This window comes from Heterocephalus glaber, unplaced genomic scaffold (assembly GCF_053883595.1).
Source record: "Heterocephalus glaber isolate CG9 unplaced genomic scaffold, H.glaber_assembly_v1.0 deba00001606, whole genome shotgun sequence".
In the NCBI taxonomy this organism is placed as follows: Eukaryota; Metazoa; Chordata; class Mammalia; order Rodentia; family Bathyergidae; genus Heterocephalus; species Heterocephalus glaber.
This window is the reverse complement of record NW_028258377.1, coordinates 42,168,373-42,194,340: the sequence shown is the minus strand read 5'-3', so window position 1 is coordinate 42,194,340 and position 25,968 is coordinate 42,168,373. Positions and strand designations below refer to the sequence as shown.

Here is a 25,968-nt window from a genome sequence, read left to right as displayed (position 1 = left end):
ACCCCAAGATCTCCCTCCCTCACCCCCTCACCACCGGGAGACCATCTCTGCATCCACAAGTCCAGCCACTGAAGGGGCCCACCAATCCTCACCACCCGAAGACTCCTCTAGAGGGGCTCCTGGTCTCTGGAAATGGCTTCTGGGCACATTCTGGAGCGGGAAGGGAAGCTGGGGCGGCCACAGCCTCGCTGGAGCCAGTGCTGTCCTTGGGCTGGGAGGGGCAGGGCCAGGTGTCTCCCTAGGCCCAGACACAGGGACACAGTGTACTCCAGAGCCGGGGCGGGGAGCGTGGAACCCGGTGCAGCCTCACGGCTCACAGACCAGTTAGGAGGCAGGGGCGTCCTTTGCACAAACCTGCCACACCTGTGCAGCAGCAGGCAGAGCAGGGGGCGGTCACAGAGACTCGGGAGCAGTCCTTCCTCCTTCACCCAGCAGGGACTCAGCTGTGGCGGCGGGCAAGTCTGCCTTGGCTGCTCTGCCACTGCCTGGCTCCCAGCACTACGACAGAAAAGGCCTCAGTGGCCCTGGCCATAGCTCACAGAGAAGGCGGCTGGGCCCCAGTGTCTTGAGCCCAGGACGCTCTTCCGGAAGCCTCCTGCCCCTGCGCCGTCTGTCGGGGCCTCTGCTCCCACATCTGCCCCGGCCTTGCCTCAGGCGTCTCCCTCACGGTGGCCAGCCTCTAGTGCCGCTCTGTCCCGAGGCCTGAGGTTTCCTCAGCCAGCCCACCCAACAACACCGGTCTTAATGCATCTGTGTGTCCCAGGCCCGCTCCCTCTGGGCCTCGGTTTCTCCGACTGTGCGCGAAATGGGCTGGACCCCGCGGTTTCTACCGGTCCGTTCTTCTGGAAACGGCCGTCAGGACATGCTGGGGGCAGAGCCCTTCTCCGTCCTCAGCGGCCACAGAGCCAGGGCTGAGTCCACCCCAGCTCCAGGCTGTGATCCTCTGGACTCTGCAGAGCGAGCTGAGCAGGACTCCTCTGATTTGGGCACAGCCCAGCCTCGGTGCGCTCGCAATAAGCCTCCTCCTGGGGTGCCACAGCAGGGCGGTAAAGAGAGGGCGCGGGCCCTGCTCCTGCTCTTTGAACCCCTGGATCTAGCCATGCTGAAAGCAGCACCCCTTGGCTTTTCACGCTTTCCCAGCCAACGGACTCCTCGCTTGTGTGAGGTGAGTTGGGTTTCTGCCACACGTCACCGGCGGGTCCTGCTGACCCTTCACTGGCTGACAAGCCCCGAACGCCTCCGGTCGCAGCGCTGCAGCTCGGGGGGGGGGGGGGCCTCACCGGCCTGCTCCAGGCCCCCTCCCTTGCCGTCCCGGCCAGTCGTCTGAGGGGTGTCCCCTCCCACGGCTGGTTCCCCGGGCTTTCTCTCCAGAGGCGGGCGCGTGTGTGCGCACGCTGTGCCGCCGCACTCGGGGATACAGACCACCCCAAAGAGCTCGATGCCCGATGCCGGAGGAGGCAAGCCGAGCCGCGTCGGGTGCAGCGTCCTCGGCAGCCGAGTTCAGGAGCAGCGCTGCAGCTCCTCGAGAGCGGCTCTGGCCCGGACCTGGGAACCGGGTGGGACGCAGCTGGAGGGCGGAGGGCAGAGCGCAGAGCCGGCCCAGCTCCGCCCACGCCCCACCCCGCCCGGCCTGGCGCGTGCTGCCCGTGCAGCCGCGAGGGGGCGCCGCTCCGCTCCGCGCTGGTCCGGCCGACGCCAGGCGCACGGCGGGCTGCGCTGGGATCCGAGCGCTGCGGGAGGCGGGCAGCGCCAAGGCGGCTGCAGTGAGCGCTGCGCATGGGCCGGGCGCAGGCTTCGGGCGCGCGGGGAGCCGGTGAGTGGTGCGTGGCCAGGCGGGGTCCCGGGCTGCGGACGAGGGGAGCGGGGCGCGGACGGGCCGGACCCTGCGAGGGCGGCGACGGTGCAGGGGCGCGCGGTGACAGCGGCTGGGGGGCGGCGGAGAGGCTGTGGGACGCCCCTGAGCGCCCGCAGACCGGAGGGTGCGGCCCCGCCCCTCCACGCGCCCGAGCGGCAGCGTTTCTCTCCGCCGTCTGGGTCCCAGCCTCGCCCCGCGGTGGGCCTCAGTTTCCCTGTCTGCGGAATGGGGACCGCAAGGCCGACCTGCAGGGCGCTTGCGACGAAGGGGGCGCCCTTGTCTCTGGGGAGCGGGTGTTGTCCCTGAAGCTGGAATCGCGGGTGAACGTGGGCTGGGGTGTGGCCCTTGCGCCGTGGCCACCCACGGGATCGAGGGGCCCCTCGGCGTCCTCTGGGGAGACAGACGGAGACGGGGGAGGCTGCGAGGGCCGAGGCGAAGGCTGTTCCGGTCCCCGCTCTGAACCTGGCTCGGTGGCGGAGTCTCCTCAGCCCTAGCTCCCCCGGCTGCGGGGCAGCTGCCTCGGCGAGACCAGAGCAGGGTCCTGGGGAGGCCCAGCCGCCAGGCGGGCTGCTTCCGGTCCCCGCTGCAGCTGAGGCGTGAAGAGGGGCGGAGCGGTGGGTGCCAGGCCCGAGAGGCGGCGAGGGGAAGCCACGTGCCGGGGGACCGGTCAACCTGCGTGCCGCCTGCCGCCTGCCCCTGCCCGGGAGCGCTCCGAGCGGCAGGGGGAGCGGGAAGCCGGAGGCAGAGCTGGGCAGGGGACCCCAGGTCCCGTCAGACGGGGAGCGAGGTGACGGGTGCCAGAGATGGGGCAGGGCGGACACCCCCGAGCGCGACCTCCGCCCGTGCGGGGCAAGGCCGAGGCGCACACAGGGGCGGGGCGGGAGGCTGGGGAGGCCGCCGTGCTCCGCTCCCTGAGCCGCAGCCGCGAGGGCCTGGGTCCTGCTCAGCGACGGGGGCTCGGGTCTCATCCGGCGCTGCCCGCTCTCCGCGAGTCCGAGCCCCGCACAGGCTCCGCGCCCCCCAGGCCGGTCTCCGCGCCCTGATCCTGGTGAGCCGGGTGTCTTGGACCGCCCTTTCCACCTCTCCCTTGTCCTCAGCCCCGAATCCGGAGTTGACCGTTGCTCCCGAAGCCCTGGCTCCCTTAGGGGCGCGGGCTGGGAAAGCCACTGCCTGGGCCCAGGTGAGTCCCTGTTCACTTTGGCCTCTTGGACCCAGGCTGTGTCAGCCAGGCATCTTTTTAAAACTAGAAGTTAATTTTCCCATCTCTTTTCTCACATTAAGAACATGGTTCCCCCAAACACAGCATAGCAAACCCTCTGTTTAGTACTAGAATACACCCAAAATAGTTTCAGACTTACTACATCTAATCCACTACCAACCAAGACCTACCAGGTCAGCTTCAGGATTTCTTTGGGTGAGCAGTCAGAGTACTGTGTGATTATCTGCTTGTTATAGCATTTGTTTGCATTCAATTTAAGTTTTCCCCTTTGGTCTGTGTGATATAATTATGGTTTTTGAATATGTAAAACTTTTATATGGTTCAAAGGTCAAAGCTGTACCAAAGCTACCAGGTCTCAGTCCCAGCCCTGTGTCTTCCTCCCTCTTGCATGTGACAGACAGGTAACCATTTAAGTTTCTGGTTTATAGCTGGCATGGTGGTGCACGCCTGTGATCCCAGTGCTCAGGAGGCTGAGGCAGGAGGATCACCGCAAATCCAAGGCCAACCTGGATTACAGAGTGAGTCCAAGGGCAGTCTGAATTACATAGCAAGACCCTGTCTCAAAAAAAAAAAAATAGTTTCTGGTTTATCTGTGTTTCTTTTTGCAAAACAAGCCATTTATGCATTATGACAAAATTAACATATACCTCTCCTTCCTTTTCTTTTTCAAATTAAAAATATCTCTTGAAAATCACTTCGCATTCTTTTTCACAGCCGCCCCACACAGCACTATGCACCTGTACTGTGGCAATTTACCTTGTGTCCTGCGGATGGGTGTTGGCCGTTTCAGGCCTTTGTTACAGGAACGGGGAGGAAGGGCTCGCTCTGCGTGTGGCCATGTGTGGAGGCGGTGTGTGCGGCGCAGGAGCAGGTGTGTGCTAGTTTTGCTGTAAAATCCCACGTTCCGTGTGGAGCGCTGCACTGCCGCCCGGTCCCCCACCGGCGTGTGTGTCTCCCCCGTGCCGCACTGCTGATCCGGGCATTGAGAAGTCATGTTTCAGTTTCCCTTTCCATGATCAGGGTGACACTGGAGATGTTTTCATCTTCCTGAGCCACTTAACACTTTCTGTGAATTATCTGTCCATATATTTTGCCTGTCTTCTTTTGGATTTTTGGTGTTTTCTCCCTTTGATTAAAAAGTTTAAAATGCATATGAAAGAGATTGCTCTTTAATCCTTATTACACTCTTACTATATTTTAATCCTCATTATTCTGCAATTATTTCTGTATTTTCTTATATTGCTTTTATGGGTTCTATCACGAAGAGCTTCTCTTTTTTTTTTTTTTTTTTTTGCGGAACTGGGGATCAAACTCAGGACCTTGTGCTTGCCAGGCAGGTGCTGGCGCCACTGAGCTAAACCTCTGGCCCTAGAGCTTCTCATTTTTGTGTAGTTGGTTTAATCACAGTTTTCTTTGATTATATCAAGGTTTAAATCATTGTATAGAAAGACATTTCCCAGTGTAGTTATAAAGAACTTCATTCATGCTACTACTTCTTCGGTTTTGTACCTAGTGCGTAGATCCAAGGTAACCTTTCTCCAAATGTCTGTCTCTGTGTCAACACCACTTATCAAAAAGGACAGCTTGCCTTTAGTGATTGGAAATATCCTTTGGTCACTTGCTAATCATCCAAAAGCACTGGCCCTGTTTCCAGTCTTCCTTGCGGGTAGGTGTGTCAGTGTGTGTGTGTGTGTGTGTGTGTGTGTGTGTGTGTGTGTGATGTGTTGGCAAGACTGTTCAAGATTATTGCAAGGGAGACAGCTCGAACTGAACTCTTCAATGTGTTTTAATACCTGGTAGGGCTGGCTCCTTCCTCCTCTTCTTCCTTTTCTTTTTCAAGGGTTCCTAACTATTCCACCATGTTGCTGATATTTTGGGGGGATCATAGTAAATGTATGTGTTAACGTCAGGATAATTGACATATTTGTGAAATTGAATCATCAGAAACAGGAAAATGTCTTTCTGTTTGTTCGTGAGTGTTTTAAAGTTTTCCTTGTACAGTATAGGGGTTTCACGTTTCTTACTAAGTTTATTCACGAGTATTTTGCCTTATTCCTACAATTATAAATGTTCTTCTTCCATTAACCCTCTACTTATTGTTCTTATATATGCTATCTTTTTACCTCACTAAATCTATTTGTTGTTAGTTTTATCATTGATTCTTTTTTTTTGGTACTGGGGATCGAACTCAGGTCCTTGTGCTTTCAAGGCAGGTTTCAGAACCACTGAGCTAAATCTCCAGCCCTATCATTGATTCTTTTAGTCCAGATATTCTGTCATCTCCAAATACAAGTAGTTTTGCTTTTTCTCTACTGGTTTCTTGTGCGTTTGTTGCTTTCTTTTATCTAACTAAGTTGGCTAAATACCTACAGTTCAGTGTTAAACACTGGATACAGTGGCCATCTCTGCCTTGTTCCTGAGCTTAGTAAAAAGCCCTGTAGTGCTTCTCCCATTAGAAAAGATGCTGTCTTTATGATGGGAAGAAGGGGCAGGTAAAGGAGTGCCTCAGTCCATCTTCTGCTTCTGAGGGAATACCGAAGACGTAATTTATAAACAGCATGTTTACGTGGTTTCGAGTTCTGGAGGCAGGAGAGGAGACACACCTGACAGGGCCTTTGTGCTCCATCTCCCACAGCAGAGGGAGCGGGGAGTGGTCAGCTGCTTCTGTAACAGCCACACTCGAGAGGTAGCAAACCCAGCCCCATGACAACAGCTGAATCCATCCATCCGTGCTGACCCTCATGACCTAGCCACCTCCTAACACTTACGCTGAGGGTGAGCTTGGGATGCATTCCAGCCAGACCAGGGGTATGCATTCATTCCTAACTTCCTGGAAATGTTTTTATTGTAGCCATATATGGAGATAGCATATTCTTTCTCCTCAGCTCTATTAATATGGTGAATCATCTTAGTGGATTTTCTAGTATCAAGTCTGAGGTGAGGGAGAGGCAAGAGAGGAGACATAAAATGAGTGAATATTGGTACTAAGCCATCCTTGCATTCCCGACACCAGTCCCTCTTGGGCGTGAGGTATTCTGTTTTAATATGGCTGTGTTCGTTGTCTCTGCTGTGTAACCAGTTATGTCAACTGACTGACTTGAAGCAGTGGATAACTGTGGCTCAGTTATCTCTACAAGGCTTCACTGGGTCCTTGCTGGTGTTGCCCAGGACTGGGTTCTCATCTGAGGCTGAATTGGGGAGGGATTGGCTTTTCCACTCTGGCTGGCAGCACTTAGTTCCTTGTGGGCAAAGGGCAGAAAGCTTAAATGTTTGCTACAGGTCACCCACAAACTCCAGTTCCTTGTGAGCCTCCCCAAGGTGGCTGCTTAGTCCACTAAGCTAACAAAAGAGGTTCTAGGGCCAGGGATTTAGCTCAGTGGTTCTGCCACTGAGGAACCTGCAAGGTCAGGAACTGCAAGGTCCTGCAAGGTCCTGAGTTCGATCTCCAGTACCAAAAAAAAAAGAGGTTCTAGAGCAAATCTACCAGGATCTATGCCATAGATAACCTAACAAAACGTAATAGCCGGACAGAGCGATGTCACCTGTCACGGACATGTTCTCCCATCAGTCAGTCGAAGATCCACCTCTCCCGGGGGTGTGGGAGCAGGAGACAGGGTTCAGAGTGGCCGCGTGGAGACCAAGTCCTGGGTGGTCGGACTCCGACTGCTAGAGCATGCCTGGTCCTCCTTGATTGGATGAAGCTTGACATTTGACAGGTCCTGAAGAGCTCTTGAGTGGATCATGCCTCCCCGGACTCCTTTCTTTCTCTACCCTTGATCTTGGGGATAAATTGGCTGTTATGAAATCCTTGGCTCATATTTTTCCTAAATCTGTTAAGCTGTTCTGTGGGTTGTGTTAGCTACATCATGTCGTCAAGAAGTCTGATATAAACATGCTGCATGGGTTTTTTTTCCTTTGTAAGTGACTTAATAATTTTCCTGGAGTTCTGAGGGGCTTTTGTTTTTTGATTTGTGAAGTCTAAGCATCTCACTAGGCAGCGTTTCAGAGTTGATCCCGTGCAGGATCGGTTTTCTCAGGTGCACGGGAGGCCTTTTGAATATTCAGATTCAAGCCTTCTTTTACTCCACAAATTGTCTTGGATTGTAGTTTGAATGTTAGTTGTATCCCATTACTTTTTCTTCTTCAGGACTTCCGATAATGTGTATGCGTGTTAGATTTCTTTCCTATCTTCTTTATCTGTTACTTTCTCTTTACTACTTTATTTCAGTTTTGTTTTGTGGTTGTTTTCCTTTATTTCCCTAATGAATATTATTAAATTCTTAGTCAAATTTATTCTTCCTAAGAGATCTTCTAAGTTGGTGTTTATTTTAGAGATGATTTTTTTCTTTTTCTTCATTTTCTTTCTAGAGTGCAGACAACTCTGACTTCATGTTTACTGCTCTTTTGTCCATTTCTGTGGAGTTTCTAAATTTGTAACTTGGGTGTTTTGTTCATATTCCTGAATGTGGGGCCGGGGATTTTCTTAGGGTGTCTTAGTCCGTACAAACTGCTATAGCAAGATACCATAAACCAGGTGGCTTAAAAACAACAGAAATTATTTGTCACCGCTCTGTAGGCTGGGAGGTGTGGGGTCAGGTGGCAGAAGATTAGGTGTTCGGTGGATAAAGCCGCCTTTCTGGTTCACAGACAGCACCTTCTCCCTGCGCCTCGGCCGCAGAAGGGAGAGAACTCTCCCTGGGGTTGTTTTTATAAGGACAAAAATCCCATTCTCCTGGCCTCATCACTTCATGAGAGCTCCGCCTCCGGACGGCACCACACTGGGATTGGATTTCAGCAGGAGCTTTGAGGGGACACAGACATTCGACCTGTAGCGCAGGCAGGTCAAGTCGCGATATTGTGTTCCAGCTTCCCCTCTGTAAATTGGTTTGTGGGGACGGTTACATTGGCTTGGGGCGGACATCGTCTGTTATTTCTGTCAATTTAGAAATGGCTTTGCTTGAACTGACACTGTTAGGTCACTAGACAGGAGTTGGGAGTTTGGGAACCAAACTAGGATTTTTAGGTCTGGAAGCTTTCTTGTGCAGCGGCAGTGAGGTGCAGGGTCTTTGCCTCGTGTTTTCGGGAATTATGTGTCTGAGCCTAGAATTTGCTGTTGCTGCTGCAGGTCCTCGCATTTCCCTGCTTGCTTCTTTATGCCCTTGCCACCAGGCCTCCGAGCACTGCCTGTCCTTCTGAGCCACTTAGCTGCCCTAGAAGCAGGGCCGTTCCCAGACAGCCCCTGGGACTAGATGCGCTTCTGTCTCCTCTCATCCCCTGGGAGAACAGGGCCCCGCCCACCAGTCTCCAGCCTGCTCTGGCCCTCACAGAGCAGGCAGCACTCCCTCCTCCTCAGGGCTTGGCCCAGCTGTCCTGTCCTCTTCCCCACAGTCTCTGGCCCTGCTCCCAGTAGCAGCATGGGCTCTGGAGCTAGTTCTAAGAGCTGGGGTTTTCCTTCCTCGCTCACACCAGCTGGAGGTGCGCAATGGCCTGTCTTCTGCTCGCACTGTGGGTGCCTTTGCTCTCCAGGTTGGTCGGCTTAGATCTGGGCAGCTCCCATTACCCATGGGGACTCAGAGATGTCCCTGCTACAGATTGGAAACGAAATGTCCCCAAACTCTAACACTTGATCAATAAATTCTTCCTGAACTCACTACTGCTTCTTTGCTGGGTTAGGCCAGTGGCTTCGGGATGTTTGTTATCACTGAAGGCGCCAAAGGGTGCACCATCACTGGGCCAGACACTTCTGCAGGTGAGAAACCTGAGGCTCAGGGATGTATGGGTGCTTCCCAGGGTCGCCCAGCCCCTGTGGTTCTTGGAGCTCAGGTTGCTGCATGTGGTTTGCACTGTCCACAGACTGGACTACGTCAGGAAGCCTCGCCCACCTGTCTTCTGTCTTCGTGGGCTTCCGCCCTCTGCTCATCACCCACTATGGTTTGAGTCTGATCTTTGCCCCCAAATTCACGTGGAGGCTAACAGAGCTGAGAGAGTATCGGGGCCTTGAAGGTGTGATCAGGTTGTTAACAAGAATTCACGAAGCCAGCATGGTGGCCGCTCCTGCGATCCTTGCACTCTTCAGGCTGAGACAGGGAGATCCAAGTTCCAGCTCAGCCTGCGCAATGTAACGACTTAGTGAGAGTCTGTCTCCAAATAAAAAATAAGAAAGCACCGGGGATGCAGCTCAGTGGAGAGGGCCCTGAGCTTAGTCCTCAGTACCACAGACAAGACCAACAGCCGACCGACCAGCCCACAAGCAAGCGCTTTTCTAGCAGAGAGGGGTTCTCCTCACGCTGCAGGACTGGAGTGATTCTGTGCAGGTGCAGGGTGAGCCCCAGCCCACTGCCCTCCCTGCAGCCTCTCTCTGCTACACCCCTCTTCCACACATTCCTGCTCACCCTCCTGCTTCCCACCATGGGCTGAACCAGACAACACCTGCAGCTTCCCAGTTGCACAACCACCTACTGAGTCAGTAATTAGCCTGTCCATCTTCTCAGATCGCGTGTGTAGGTGTTAGGAATCTGCAGGCTCTTCTCTCGTTATTTGGAAATGTAAGATTAATTCTTAAGGACTACAGCTACCTTACAGTCCATAGAACGTCAGGACAACTTCCCAGTACCCAGCATCCTCCCTCTGTCTTAACAGCTCTCAACCAACCTTTCCCTGGTCCCTGCCAGCCTTCAGCAAACTCCACGCTCCAGACAGGCAGTGCAGGAGCCAGGAGATTGGGCCCAAGTCTCTGCACCGAGCAGGCTGGGCTGTCCTCTGAGACGTGGTCTCCCGCACACTTAGCTATCGACCCCAGACCCTCGAATGTGGAGTGGGAACCGTGGGCCACCTCTGAGTCCTCAGAGAAGGGTAACCACACTCCAGAGCCCCAGGGGGATTGCATCTACTTGTGACAAATTCCCACTGATCGGCTCAACTTCCCAGTGGTATGTCTGACAGAAGCATCTGTCAGTCACCAGGGAAGGAGCCGTGTCCTGGCCACACCAGGGCCTTCCCCAGCGTCCCCTTCTGACGGCAAGGCTGTTCTGACAAGCCCCTAAGAATAAGAAATTGCACATGCAGTGGTTCTGTGAATGTATGCAAGGTGAGTCGGGGGAGAGGCTTAAAGGGATGGCAGAGCGTGTGACAGCTGCTCATGAGACATGAATTGCGGGCCCTCGGTGGCCTGCAGCTGGGAAACAGATGTTTCTGCATGAGCACAGCCAAATTGCGTTAGCACTTTGGATGAGGAGAAGGACCTTAAGTGTCCATGTGCTGCAGTTCTGAAATGTCTGCTTGGGAAGATAGACTTCTATTTCGAAAACAGCAAGTGTGAGGAGGAGGAACAAATTAGGTGATTGTGCTGTGACCGATTTCCTGCGCAGAGTCCTTGACTGATGCACATTTCACCTAATAAACATGATTGGTGGTGTTGCCACTCACCTTAGCAAGGAGAGAGACATGGAGCCCTGCATTCCTTCCTGCCGCTGTCTTCATCCCAGGCTTGGACAGGGAGGACCCACAGGCTGCCCTCTAAAACCCCAAGGCCACACAGCATCTAGGCCAGGTGCCACTTTCTGGGAGGAAGTCAAACCTTCCCCTTCCCCAGCCTTTTCCTGTGGAAGTTGTTGAAACACGTGAAGAGCAGAAAGAATGTGGACCACGCCCTGCCTCCGCCAGCTCCACAGCTGCCGACAGCCGGCTGTCTCTCTGACCCTCCTCCGGCCCTGCTGGGTTTTAAGGCAGATCTGAGACGGTTACCAGCTCCTCTTGACTTCGATGTGCACCTTGGAGCTGAGAGGTACTTTATTTCCATAACGCTTAGGCCTTTGACACATACCCTGAAATTAATAAAAGCTTCCTAATGTTATTTTAGCCCAAGGGGGGAACTTACTTTAGAGTAAGAATTCTTTTCATTTTGAATCACTAAGATTGTGGTAACTGTTGCACAGCAAATAAAAAACTAATGCTGCATCCATTGCAGCTGTGGATAGACCTGTGGATTGTTTGTGCTTTGGGACCATTGTGAATGAAGTTGCTGTGAACATTTATATGTCAACCTGTAACTGAAATCTCGTGATGATATACTAAGTTCAACCTTTTTTTGTTTTGTTTTTGGTTCTGGGCATTGATCCCAGGGCCTTTGTGGTGAGCCCTGTCCCTAGCCCTTCTTGTTTTGAGATGGGTCTTGTTAAGTTGCTAAATTTCTCAAGCTGGGCTCAAACACGGGATCCTCCTAACCCGCCTCCCAGAGTGCTGGGATTACAGGTGTGTACCACCACACCCAACTCATGTTTAACTTTTAAAAAATGCCAAATTCCTTCCTAAAGTGATTGAGTCATTATATGTTCCTTCTGGCAACAAATGAAAATTCTAGCTGTTCCCCATCCTTACATTTGCTATTGTCAGCCTTTTAAATTTTAGCCGTTCTGATAGTGAATATTGGTATCTTAATGTGACTTTAATTCCCCTTTCCCCAATGACTAATGATACTGAGAATCTTTCCCTATGCTACCACCTGTAATTCTTCTTGGACGAAGTCTCAGTCCAAGTATTTTGCCTACTTTTACTGGGGTTTATTCTCTTATTGTTTTCGGGGTTCTGTATATATTCTGACTACAAAGGTTTTGTTATATAAGTGATTTATAACCCCCCCCACATGGTTGACATTTTATTCTCCTAACAGTGAACTTGAAGAGCAGACGTTCTTAATTTTGATGACATCTACTTTGTCAATTTTTTTTTTGATCATGTTTTGGTATTCAAGGAATTTTTACCTAACCCATGGTTACAAAGATTTTCTCCTACATCTGTTGTCTCTCAGAAGTTTATCGTTGTAAGGTTTGTTGTTGTGTCTCATCAATTGTTAGTTCATTTTTGCCTTTGGTGGGAAAAGTAGCTCGGTATCAGTTTTTTACATCAGGTAACCAGTTGTTCCAACACCATTTGTTTAGATGCCCGTTTTCTCCACTAAAGATGCATTTGCGTCTTCTTGAAAGATTCACCGAGCACGTATCTGTGGCTCTGCTCCCTGACTGTGTTCAGTTCTCTGTCTTGAGGACAGCGCCTTCTCTCTCCATGACTGCAGCGTTCTTGTAAGCCTTGAAGACGCTGCTGCTGTGCATTTGCTCTAGCTCTGTCCCACATTTTCACACTGATTTGGCTATTCTAGTTTCTTTGCATTTTGAAATACATTTTACAATCAGGTTATCAATTTCTAACATCTATTTCCATCAATTGGGGAAAATTGAGATCTTCATAATTGAGTTTCTGATACACAGATATTTATTTAGAGCTATCATTTCTCTCAGCCATGTTGTACCTTGTGCATCTTTTCTTGTATTTAGCCCTAACTACCAAATCTGGGGTTTATTAAAGTTATCTGCATTAGTGATACCTAAATTACCTCCCCTGTGGTCAAAGAACAGTATTTTCTATTACTCGATGCTTGTAAGCTTTCTGAGTCTGGCCTCGCGGCCCAGAAGGTGGTCTGTCTGTGTGACCTTGAATCAGCTTTCGAGGCTGAATTGGCCCCAAAGCCCATGTGTTAGGAGAGGTCGAGCTTGGTGCCCCTGGCAGGTAGCACAGGCTGTAACAGGCAGGGCCTGGTGGATGGCTCTGCAGTCTGGGCCACGGCCTCGATGGGACCGTGGGAGTGTGCTGTGTCCCTGCATCTTCTTCCTCAGCCCAGCCACATCCTCCTGCCAGCGCATGGTACCACAGGACCAAAGCAAAGGGTCCAGCCAGCGTGACCTGAGACTTCCAAGACTGTGACCGAAATAAACCTTTTTCTTCATAGGTTGATTTTTCATGTATTTGTTAAATTAATGGAAAGCCATCTGATACATGTGTGCATTTGAAATGCACGTAAATTCAGCGGTGTTAGGAGGGCTTTTTAAATGCTGGTCAGATAAAGTCGCTCGGAGATACTCACGTGTTCCTCATCCTCCGCAACTTCTGTCCATCTCCTTTGTTGACTCCATTGATACAGAAGGTGTAAAATCTCAAGTACAGGTGTGGATTTGCTCATTCTCGAGTTCTAATGGTCCTTGACTCATGCCATCTGAAACGTGTTTGGGATGGTTCTGTCCTCTTTATGAATTGGCCCCTTTGTCATTTTGAAGTGACCCTCTTTGAGGTAATATTCTTTGATATGAAGCCTACTACAATAATAACATATACATAATAATTACAATATCAACACACCAGCTTTCTTTCCTTTTTTCATCCTTTTGCTTTTAACCTATTTGTGTTTCTAAATTTACACCAGGGTTCTTTTTAAAATTTTTATTAGTACATGTTTGCAGTACAGAATGATTACATTCATTGTGGGGGACTGGTACATGTACATAGCACATTGCAATTCTTTTTTCCCTTTCTTTCCATCCCCTTTTATTTTGCTTATGTTCAAATTTATCTTATTTGTCTTTATAAAGTTCATTATCGTATACACAGATTAACAACCAGACTAATAGGCCAAAAACATATAAAACACATAAGACAATTATATTAAATCAAGGTACACTTTTAGAATATTGTCCATGCCGCATTACAATAATTTTTTTTCTTTTTCTTTTTTCCTATTATCTTTCTTTTATTTTGTGCTTTATCTCCTGAGTTTTCCATATAAGAGAGACCATGTGCTATTTCAGCTTGTGTGTCTGATTTACTTCACTTAGCATTATAGTTACAAGGTGAATCCATTTCCCTACAAGTGACTCAAGTTTATCTTTCTTTATGGCAGGGTATTACTACATAAACACCACATTTGTTTATCCATTATCTGTTGATGGACATATAGGTTGTTTCTCAGATTTAGCTGTTATGAGTCATGCTGCTATAAACATGTGTATGCATACATCACTGTAGCATGATATCTTTATCTCTTTTGGGAGGATACTTAGAAAGGAATAGTTGGGTCAAATGGAATTTCTATTTTTAGTTTTTTGAGGAACCTCCATACTAATTTCTATAGTGAACCAGGATTTTTGTAGACACCATTTATGTGGTACTTGCTTTCTTATCCAATCTGAAAATCTCTGTCTTTTAGTTGGGTGGCTTAGACCATTTATACTTAATGTGCTTATTGATATTGTTGGATTCAAATCAACAATCTTGCTATTTATTTTTTTGTCTTTTTCTTTTTTTATTTCTATTTCATTAATTACTTTTTATGATTCTATTTAAATCTTTTGTTGCTTGTTAGCTGTATCCCCTTGTTGTTTTAATTTTGAGTTAGGTGTCATACATTGTATTTTTTGTGGCTATCTAAAACGTTAAAATAGTCTTAGCAAAGTAAAGCACATATTTATTATTTTAGACTTTCCAAGAGTCAGATGTTCAGAGACAGCTTACTTAGATCCTCTCTTCATGGACCGACAAGTTCAGCTGGGGTCTTATCTGAGGCTTAGGGCCTCCTTATATTATGCGGCTGGTGGCAACATTCATTTCCTTGAAGCAGTAGAGGTCATGGTGGCTTTTGTCTTTGAGAAACCTCTGTCTTCTAGATCTTCTTTTGAAGAGCTCACCTGACTAGGTAAGGATCATCCAGGATAGTCTCCCTCTTGATTAACTCAAGGTCATGTGATTAAGGGCCTTAATTCAATTTGCAAAACTCCTTTCGTCTTTGGCAGACAATATAACCTGCACATAGGAGTGACATCCTCAGAGTCACAGGTCCTGTGCACACTCTGGGAGAGGGGATTAACACGATGTATACTCCAGAGGGTAGGAATATGAGGTCCTCTCTAGAGCTCGTCCTACTGCAGCAGCGATAATTTATCACAGCTACCTTCAGGTGATGTTGTGTTACTTCACATGAGGTGTGAGGCCCGTGCCTGCAAGATTTCCATTCTCTACTCTCAGCCTTTGCACTCATATCTGTTTCCTAGGGCTTCCCTGGTAAAATGTCCCCCGGATAGCTTAAGAACAACAGAAAAAAACGTCTTCTTTCACAGTGCTGTGGCTGGAAATCCATGGTGTCTTCAGAGCAGGCTCCCTCTGGAACCAAGAGTAGACTCCATCCCTGCCTCTTCCTTGCTTTCCTTGGTTCTCCAGAAGTCTCCACACCCCTTGGCTTGAGGCGGCGTGACTCTGGTCTCCCAGGTTACTGCCACAGGTGTGCCCCTTTCTCAGAAGGCGTCAGGCGCACTGGACTGCGGACCACTCCCCTCTAGTGTGGCCTCATCCCAGCTGATGACCTCTGCCGGCCACTGTTCCCAAACAGGGCCATGTTTTAAGTTCTGGGGCCAGGAGGTCAGACCTCGAGGAGACACGGTTCAGCACGTACCTTGCCATTATCGTCATACGTTTTGCTCCCCCTATCTCTGTGCCCCATGCTGCAGTATTATCTTGGCTTGAAACAGTTGAAAGATCTAGGATGAGTATTCCTCATCCACAATGCTTGATGACCCAGAAGTGTTTCAGATCTCGATTTGGTGGTGGAATAGTTTCCTTTGCATAAGGAGATATTGTAGGGGTGAGGCCCAAGTTTAAACATGAAATTCACTTATGTTTCATATATAACTTAAACATGTAACCGGAAGCTAATTCTGTACAGTATCTTAAGTAATTGTGAACACAAAATGAAGTTTCCTGGTATGAAATTTTCCACTTGTGTCTTGATGATAGTCAAAAAGTTTCAGGTTTGGAGCTTTGCAGGTTTCCAGATTCAGGAATGCCCAGTCTGTCCTTTGAGGGAAAGCAGCTGATTTTGCCACAAGGCCACTGTTGCCATTGTCCTTGCTTCGTCCTGCTAGTTGAGAGGTGGGCACGGTGCAGAGGCGCCCACCTCCTGCTCACCACGATGGGAGGCCCAGTGCACCCCACTTCTGCTCCAAACGCTCAGGGTCACACAGGGCCGGGCTCGGCTCGCAGGGCGTGACTTCACCTTCCTGCTCCAGAGTGCATCCCTGCTTAACTTCAAAGTTTGTTATGAACAGCGATGGTTTCCAGCATGGCGAAGCATCCTCTTCTTCCCTCTGAAACAAGGGGCTTTGTGAGCAGGGTGGCACTGGGGGCTCTGAACAGCTGGATGGGTCCTGTTTCTCAGTCCAAGTGCTGGCCGCCCGCTGCACTCTTCAGTATATGTGGTTTTCAGGTTCCACATTATACTTAGTGAAAAGGTAACTGCAAACAACTGAGGCTGAAAGGAGGAGCCAGAGGCAAGAGGGCAAAGGTCTGGGTGCCCGTGGGCAGGAGCCCGAGTAGCCAGGCTGGTCTGGGGTGCAGTGGGCCTGAGCCCGCGGAGGAGCGGCGACATCACATCCTTGTCTGCGCCTGCAAGCTGTGCAGTGTGGTCCCGTGCCATCCTTGGGTCTTGGAGCCCATGTCAGAGAGCAACCGTGGTGAGGTGCTGGCTTCAGGAAGGCTGTTATGCATCGGAAGGAGTGGCCAGGCCACCCTTTATGCCAAAACACTTTGACAGATGACTTGGAATCAGTCATGCTTGTCCTTCACCACACTCCAGCGTGCTCTCGGGACTTTGATGTATTGTCACCTCTGCAGTCTGCTAAGGGGTGGGCTGCTGCCTGTCAGTGTAGCCAGCTGGCTGGCTTCCCGCAGAGCAGCAGCAGCATGAGCCTCAGCAACAGCACGATCATCCCTCCTCCACCCTTCTGACCTTGTCTTTCTTTTCTGTTTTTCCAAACTAGAAATCCCTTTCTGCTTTTCTTTTGTTAAAATCAGATAAACACATTATGGGGGTAGGGGGAGTTGGAAATGCAGAAAGGAGTAAAGGAGAAAGCTAAACCTTCTCCACTTCTGATAGTAACTCCTCTCCTCATTTCATGCACCAGACTTTCCTGGGGCTTGGAGTTCCGAACTGTTTTCTCCCACCAAGGGTAGCTTGCGTTGTCTGACTCTTCTTGGGCAGCACAGATATTCTTCCCAGGCTCTCGTGTTCTTTCACCAGCTGCAAGGTCTGCCCTGAGTGGAAGAACCAGCCATTCACTCTCCCCACATCTTGGTGCTGCCCCTCACTCCTGCCACTCAGGGCACAGTAAGTCCTGTTGCCTTGGTAGCTACTGAACTGATCGCTGCGTCACTTTGGTCTTTGCGATGATTACCCAGTTGTCTCAGTCTGGTCTCCGCCTTCAGCATCCTTCAGTGTGGCTCGGGGAGTCCCCAGGTTCCTCACACCTTTGGGCTTGCTGTGCCTCCTGCTCCTCCACCCTGCTGTATACCGCTGGCCCAGGGACCAGCCCTTCAGTCCCAAACCCTTCAAGCCCTTTCTCTGCACCCCCAAGACCCACGTGCTCCCCAGTTTCCATTTCCCCTCGTGCCTCCAAACTCTTCTCCCTGCTGTCCCCAGGTGAGGGAGCTCTCCTCAGACCGCAGGAGCCCTGCGCTCTCGTCAACAGCAGTCCCCACCTCTGCCCAGTGAGCGTGGCCCATGGGCCTCACCTTCCCAGCTGCCCACCTCATTCCCGTTCCCTGTAGAGCAGGCCCTCCCTCCAGCAGGGCCGTCCTGTGTCATGCGGGCAAACCTCCGACAAGGGCCTCCCTCGCCCACTCTGGCCACGCTGACCCTGCTCTCGGCCTGCCTCTCCCCGTGGCCTGGGTGCTGACTCCTACCTCGCTTCCTCCGAGGTATCCCATGGCTGGTGCTTCCCAGGACACCTTGCAGGCCATCTGTGCACATCAGCCTAGGAGGTGCAGCATCAGGCCCGTCACCAGGCCTGTCACCCATGGGCACGTGAGGGGACAGCGACCTCTGCTGCCTTCCAGTCGGCCCATGTGCAAAGCTACTGCGCTTCCGCTATGGCTTGGGCATGGTTTCTGCACCCCGGAAGTGTGATTCCCAGTGTAATGTGTTGAAAAGCGTTGGGGTTTTACAAGGCGCTTGGGCTGCGAGGGCTTCACCCGTGTGGAGGGATTCAGGCTGCTCTCAGGGACTGGCTTAGTTACCACAGAAGCGGGTGTTGTAAGTGAGGCTGTCCCTCTGTGTCTCCTTCACACACGCCTCCTTGCCCTTCAGCTTTTCTGCCCTGAGATGAGCAGAGCGAGACCTTGCCAGATGGGTGCACCATGCGCTTGGACTTCTCTGCCTCCAGAACCAGGAAGCCTTTTCTTTTTCTTTCTTTTTTTTTTTTGTCTTTTTTGGGTACATTTTAGGTACACAGTAAAGTTACATTCATCGTTGGGAATTTGCACCTTTACGTAACCCATCTTGGTTCCTATTTTTTCCCCCTTTCCCTGCCCTCCCTTCACTCCCTCCACCCCTCCCTATTTACAAAGGCTTCGTTTCCACTTTTCCCTTTTCTCATATTTTTTTCTTTTCCCTTCTTTCCTTTCCCCTGCCCCTCCCACTTCCCTTACTCCTTTAGACCTTTGCTTCCTATTTCACAATATCAGTTATACATTTTGGACCTTATTTACACTTGTAGTTTTTCACACCAGAGGAACTATTCAGCCTTTACACTAAACCCCTTTTCTTCATAGCGCCTAGTCTGAGGTGTTCGGTTATATCAGAAAGCAGACTAACACGACTTCCCCCAGCCCGCAGCTGACTCTGTAGCAGTCACTGGCTGGTAATGGTACTTCCCGAAAACCCACAGTATCAGTCTCTGGAGCCTGGCCAGTAAGACTGGGCACTGCAGGCATGCAAACCCAACTCCAGCAGCCCTGTGCACAAAAGGAGAACATGGTTGCTTTTGTGAGGAAAGGGCCTAGGGGGAGACTTCAGGCCCGGCTGGAACTAACGTGACCTTTGCCTCTGCTTTCTCCCTGTGGGCTTCTTACGAAAGGAGCGCCACCCTTCCTCCCTGCCTCCACACTGCTGAGCAGAGAGAGAGGCTCTGCCCTGGCAGTTCAAATCATCGCTCTGAGTCTGGTGGCCCAGCCAGGGCACGTGCTGCCCGTTCTGGCAAGGCCAAGATCAGCGCCCATCCCAGACCACCACTGCCCAGGGCAGTTCCTTCCCGGAGTGGCAGTGGGGCTGTGGTCTCCTGTGCAGACCGGAGGAGAAGGACAAATGGGCTCTGTTGTCAGAAGGAAGAACAGGTGCTGGCCAGGCAGACCACAGAGGCTGTGATCCTGGGCAGCTGCTAACAGGGCCAGGCCATGGCAGGGGACTCCCAGGTCTCCCCTGGCCCAACAGGCTTGCCCCACACTGGCCTTCCCGCAGCCTGGCCTAGGGGCTCTGCTGGGGCGCAGAGGAGGCCAAATGTGGGGCTCACGGACAGCGCTGTCCTGACGGGAAACTGCCGGAGGAGCGCGGTGCCAGCGTGAGTGAACACAGCTTGAGCCGTGTGTGACGGAGGCAGGGCTGGATGGGGACAGGGCAGCAGGGCTGCGGCTGGCCTGGACACTGCCTGTCCTGGGGGGAGGGTGTTGCAGACAGATCTCTGGCCAGCCCGCCCCTCCTGCCCCCTCAGAAAGTCCTGTTTCTACCCCGGGGCCCCCAAGCACGGGCAGAGTTGCTCTCTTCACCCTCCCCTCTGCCTGTGGCCCTCCTCCAGGTAGATCAAGGCGGGCAGGAGCCAGAGGCCGGGCCTTGCAGTACTCGGGAGTCAGAAGGATTACCCCAGACCCAGCAGCTGGCCTTGCCACAGCACCAGTGCTTCTGTGTTCTCCCTTGTGGAGAATCATTTTTGGAAAGCAGGATTAGCCTCAGAGTGGCCGGGTCCTCCGCCCAGAGGAGCTCAGCAGGCCCTGCACAGGCTGCATCTCCCCTGTGCCTGTGCGGGCTGGCTGGCCCCACGGCACGCCCCGAGCTGGAGGTCATCACTGCAGGCCAGGACGGAGGGGCCCTGTGAGAGAGAGTCCTGCGAGACTGAGTGGGACTCAGTGTGGCTGGTCCGGTGCCCTCCGGGGCCTCCACAGCAGGGGCGGCGCTGCCCAGCCTCGCCCTCTGCCTGGAGGGCCACCTGCTGCCTGCGAGGGGGTGGCCCGAGCTCAGCCTGGGCTAAGGGACAGTCCCCTCTGGGAACCTACTCGGAGAGTTCTGAAATCCACCACAAGAGTCATGTGTCTTCCACCCTCTCAGGCCAGCAACCCTGCCGCTTTGGGCTGAGCCGAGAGCTGAGATCACCGGTTCGACACTTGTCGCTGTGTGTTTATTTCCATGGATTTAAAAAGCGTAGTTAGCACAGTTAGCACACCGAACCCATGAGCTCAGCACTGTTAGGGTGAGGATGAATGCTGACTTTAAACTGAGTCGGCATGGGCGACAGGAGCCAATGCACAGCACAGGGGGCGAGGCTGGGACGTGCCCAGGGCTCCTTCAGCCGCTCTGCGGGTCTGCACAAGGGCCTCGGGGGATGCACAAGCAGGTGAGCTAGGGTGCCACAGAGCATGTGTGCGCACGACGCCAGACCCTCTCCTGGCCGAGGGTCTTCCCAGGCTGAGCCTCAGAACCACCAGGGCTGCCAGGGGCTGCGGGAGGCCCCTGCCCGGGATGTTGAGGGCGGGGACAGGTGTCCAGGGCCCCGTCTGACAGCAAGGGCCTGCGCCCGTGTAGGGGCTCTGCCCTCGGAGGCAGGGTCTCATAGGGGACCCCTTGAACGTCTCTCAGGAGGGGACGGGGAGGCCCTGCCCTGCCGAGTGCCCGGGGTCGCGTCCCGGGCGGCAGGGCCTGTGCTGTGAGCAACTGGCTGTCTGCGCTGGGTCTTTCTCTCCCGGGTCCCTCTGTGGAGACCCCTTCCCCAAGTCAGAACGTGACACCCTGGCAGACCTGCCCCTGTCAGGGGTGCTCGGAGCCTTCGTCAGTTCAAGACTGCAGAAAGGGCTGCCCAGTCCCGAACCCACACTCCAGCTGGGTGACAGAGCGCAGGGCAGGCTCTGACAACCCTCAGCGCCCCCTTCTGTGAAATGCAGAGAACAACAACACTGCTTTGCAAGAGAAGAATTGGAATGTTCTCCCCACAAGAACTGATAAATGTTTAAGGCAAGAGGCATTAACCTGCCAGTGAAGCTGATTTGATCATCACACGGTTATCCCACTGTACCCCAAAAATGTGTACAGTTATTTAGTCTGAGTCAAAATAGTAAGTGCCTAGAAATCGCAAAAGCAGGAACAACAGAATGTAAAATGTATACAGTAAAAACTACATTTTTAAAATTAATGTATAACTTTATTATTCACCGAACACACATATACAAAAATTAAAATTATTCAAAGAAAACCAATGCAAGGGGGAAAAAACTATAATGATATTCAAATATAATAGAACTCAACCAAAGCAAAACTGAAAAGTACTTAAACATTTTTCCATATAATTTAAAAGAAAAATCTCAAGCATTAACAAGGCATCAGAAGATGTGAATTGTTTTAGAAAGATTTTCAAAACTAATATTGAACAAATAGTGATCTGGAGAAAAAATTCTAATTAACTAGTAGACTCCACCTAGGCCAAATTTTTTTTAATTTAAATTTCAATACAGTAATGATGTATTCCATCACACGTGATGGAAATATAATCTGAGAAATGTGTTGTTAGGCAATTTCATCCATGTGTATCGCACAGTACCACACAGAGTGCCAACTTCTAAGTGCAAACTGAGAAGATATACATCAGTCACCTGTGATGGCCCCTTGATATTATCCAAATATGCAATTAAACACAAGATACATGATGCTACCACTGGCATAGCAGCACATTGTTTCACAGTAAACTCTTTTATATAAGTAGGATTATGCTCTAAAGGATGAAAAGCATAGCATGTTATGATAAGTACATAAAACAGTAACAGTCATTTATCACTGTCGAGTACTGTGTACTGTAGATAGTTGTATGTGCTTCTTCTGGAAACATACCCTTCTCTCCTTTGGTCTCAGTGATTCTTCCTTCCCAACCCACTGATGAGCTCCAGCCTGGTCTCTATCTACATCTCTTCCTATAGTTTAAAACACAACCTATGTATGGATTCTTTCAAGATTCCAGCCTGTAACCTGATCTCTCCCCTTCCCCTCCTGCCACCCCTACCCCTTTGAGCCTTTTCTTCATATTTCAAATTATCCATTATTCGTTTTAATCATTTTAATGCTTAATTACACTCTCAGTGTCTCACACTAGAGAAACTATTCAGTATTTACACATGTGTGTCCTATTTATTTCACTTAAGAGGATGGCCTCAATATGCATCCATTTAGCCATAAATGTCTCTAGTTTGTTGTTCTTAATGGCTGAGTAGTACTCCATTGTATTAAAAACCCCACATTTTCTTTATCCAGTCTCCAGTTGATGGGCATTTGGGCTGTTTCCAAATTTTAGCTATTACGAACTGCGCTGCTATGAACATGGGTGCACATATATCACTGTGGTATGATTCTTTTAATTCTTTTGGGAAGATCCCCAGCAGGGGAATAGCTGGGTCAAATGGGACCTCTAGTCCTAGTTCTTTGAGGTATCTCCACACCTGATTTCCATAGTGGTTGCACCAGTCTGCACTCCCACCAGCAATGGAGAAGGGTTCCTTTCTCCCCACACCCCGCCAGCATTTGTTATTGGTTGATTTCTTGATAGCAGCCATTCTTTGTGGGGTGAGGTGGAATCTCAGTGTTGTTTTCATTTGCATCTCTTGAATGACCAGTGATGTTGAACATTTTTTCATAAATTTATTTGCTGCTTTTACTTCTTTGAGAAATGTCTGTTCATTTCAGATGCCCATTTTTGAATTGGGTCTTTGAATTTGGGGGTCTGATTTTTTTCAATTCTTCATATGTTATAGACAGTAGTCCTTTGTCTAAGGTACAGCTGCTAAAAATTTCTTCCCACGTTGCAGGTTGTCTCTTAGCTCTGTTGGTGGTTTCTCTTGTAGTGGAGAAGCCTTTTAATAAGATGAGATCCCAGTTGTTGATTCTTTGTTGTTGTTGTTGTTGTTGTTTTTGGTACCGGGGATCGAACTCGGGTCCTAGCACTTGCGCAGCAAGCAGCTGTTGATTCTTTGTCCTAGTTCCCATGCTACTGAGGTTTTGTTCATAAAGTCTTTTCCTATGCCAGTGTCTTCAAGAGTTCTACCTAACTTACCTTCCAGCAAGTTTAGTGTTTCTGTCTTAATATTTAGATTTTTAATCCACTTTGATCTTAGTTTAGTACATGGTGATAGATATGGGTCTAGTTTTCATCTCTGACAGGTTGAAATCCAGTTTTTCCAGCACCATTTATTAAATAGGCTATCTTTCCTCCAATGAGGGTGGTTGGCTCCTTTGTCAAAGATGAGGTGGCTGAGTATGTCTGGAGTTGTTTCTGCAATTTCTAATCTATTCCACTGATCCTCGGGTCTGTTTCTTTGCCATTACCATGCTGTTTTTATCACAGTAGCTTTGTAGTATAGTTTCAAGTTAGGGATTGTAATACCCCCAGCCATATCTCTGTTGCCTAGAATTTCTTTTCCTATTCTAGGTCTCTTCTGGTTCCAAATGAATTTTTGGATTGTTTTCTCTAGTTCTGTGAAATATATTGATGAAATTTCAATTGGCATTGCATTAAGTCTATATAATAGTTTTGGAAGTATGGCCATTTTGACTATATTGATTCTTTCTACCCAGGAAGAAGGGAAGTCTTTCCATTTTCTTATATCCTCCTCAATCTCCTTTTTCAGAGTGGTATAATTTTCAGGGTAAAGATCTTTTGGTTCCTTTGTTAGAGTAATTCCTAGATATTTCATTTTTTTGGATGCTGTTGTAAAAGGAATTGTTTCCCTAATTTCTCTCTCAGTGAGTCTATTATTTGTATATAAAAGGCTATTGTTTTTTGAGTGTTGACCTTATATCCAGCTACTCTACTGAATCTGTCAATTAAGTCTGGAAGTCTTTTGGCAGAGTATTTTGGGTCTTCTATGTAAAGTATCATATCATGAGCAACTAATGATAGTTTAGGGTTTTAGAGAGTTTAACTTCTTCCTCTCCTATCTTTATTCCTTTTATTTCTTTCTCTTTTCTAATTGCTGTGGCTAATGTTTCCAGAACAATATTGAACAGGAGTGGTGATAGTGGGCATCCTTGTCCTGTTCCTGAATTTAGTGTGAAAGTTTTCAGTTTTTGACCATTTAGTATGATGTTGGCTATTGGTTTTTCATAGATGGCCTTAATCAAGTTGAGATACAGACCTTCTATTCCAATTTTCTGTAGGGTTTTTATCATGAATGAGTGTTGGATTTTATCAAATGCCTTTTCTGCATCTACTGAGATGACCATATGGTTTTTGTCCTTGACTCTGTTGATATAGTGTATTACATTTATTGATTTATGAATGCTGAACCACCCTTCTATCCCTGGGATAAATCCAACTTGATCAGGGTGTATGATCTTCTTGATGATTCTTTGTATTCTGTTTGCCAGTATCTTGTTGAAGATTTTTGCATCTATGTTCATTAGGGAGATTGGTCTGTAGTTCTCTTTTTGGGTTGGGCCTTTCCCTGCTTTTAGAATCAAAGTAACGCTTGCTTCCAGGAATGAATTTGGAAGCCTTGCTTCCCTTTCAATTTTCTTGATGAGTTTAAAGAATAATGGCAATAGTTCTTTTAATGTTTTGTAGAATTCAGCAGTGAAACCATCAGGAGCTGGGGTTTTCTTTTTTGGTAAATATTTTATTACATTTTCAATTTCACTCATTGTAATTGGGGTGTTTAGAATTTCTGTGTCTTCTTCGTTTAACTTTGGCAATTCATATGTATCTAGGAATCTGTCTATTTCTTCTGTGTTTTCCACTTTATTGGAGTGGAGGTCTTCGAAGTAGGTATTGATGATCCTCTGGATTTCTGTTGGATCTGTTGTGACCTCACCTTTTTCATTCTTAATTGTATGTATTTGTGCCTTTTCTTTCCTTTTTTTGATAAGGTTGGCTAAAGGTTTATCGATTTTATTTATTCTTTCAAGAAACCGACTCTTTGATTCATTGATTTTTTTGGTATCGTTCTCTTAGTCTCCATGGCATTGATTTCTGCCCTGATCTTTATAATTTCCTCTCTTGTATGAGCTTTGGATTCGTTATGCTCTTCTTTTTCTAGGAGCTTGAGGTTCTGCATTAGGTTATTTATCTGAGTTTTCTCTGTTTCCCTAATATGGGCATTCACTGCTGTGAATTTCCTGTGAAGAACTGCTTTCATTGTGTCCCATAGATTCCTTTGTGTTGTACTGGCATTTTCATTTACTTGTAGAAACTGTGTAATTTCTTCTTTAATTTCTTCTGTGACCCATTGGTTGTTCAGGAGGGTGTTATTCAATTTCCAGGTGTTTGAGGGAGTTTTGTAATTTCTCATGTTATTGATCTCCAATTTTATTGGACTATGGTCTGGTAATATACAGGGGGTGACTTCAGTTCTTTTACATTGACTTAGACATGTCCTATGAGCTAGCATGTGGTCTATTTTGGAGAATGACCCGTGTGCAGCCGAAAAGAATGTGTGTTCTGATTTTGTGGGGTGGAACACTCTGTAAACATCTATTAAGTCCGTTTGTTCAATAGCTTGATTCAGTTCTTGAATTTCATTGTTAATTTTTTGTTTATATGATCTGTCTATTTGTGATAGTGGGGTATTGACATCCTCCACTACCGTTGTATTAGTGCTTATTTAGTTTTTCATGTCCGGTAATATTTGTTTTGTATAGTTGGGGGCATTCGTATTTGGTGCATATATATTTAGGATTGTCATCTCTTCCTCTTGGATTGTTCCCTTCACAAGGATGTAGTGACCATCTTTGTCTCTCTTAATTAGTTTTGGTTTGAAATCTACTTTGTCTGCAAATAAGATTGCTACCCCTGCTTTTTTCTGGGTTCCTGTCACATGGAGAACGGTTTTCCATCCTTTTACTTTCAGTCTATGAATTTCCTTTTGAGTTAGGTGTGTTTCTTGTATACAGCACATTGCTGGATTTTGCTACTTAATCCATTCTGCCAGTCTACTTCTTTTGATTGGTGAATTGAGGCCATTAACATTGATAGTTATAATTGACAGATATTGACTCATC

The 25,968-nt window shown here is 49.0% G+C and overlaps 1 protein-coding gene across 9 annotated transcripts in view; it reads left to right on the top strand.

Annotated features, from left to right (window-relative positions):
- Nucleotides 1–1,689: 1,689 nt before the first annotated feature.
- The window catches only part of Rasgef1c (RasGEF domain family member 1C), a 97,996-nt gene continuing 73,717 nt past the window's right edge, over nucleotides 1,690–25,968 (top strand). For 8 of the 9 annotated variants that reach the window (XR_015444682.1, XM_087194643.1, XM_087194646.1 and 5 more), the window contains exon 1: nucleotides 1,690–1,813. The gene's annotated coding sequence lies outside the window, so the exon portion shown is untranslated. Of the gene's footprint in view, nucleotides 1,814–18,284; nucleotides 19,283–25,968 lie in introns of those variants that run through there. The other variant, XM_087194642.1, reaches the window with a different exon arrangement.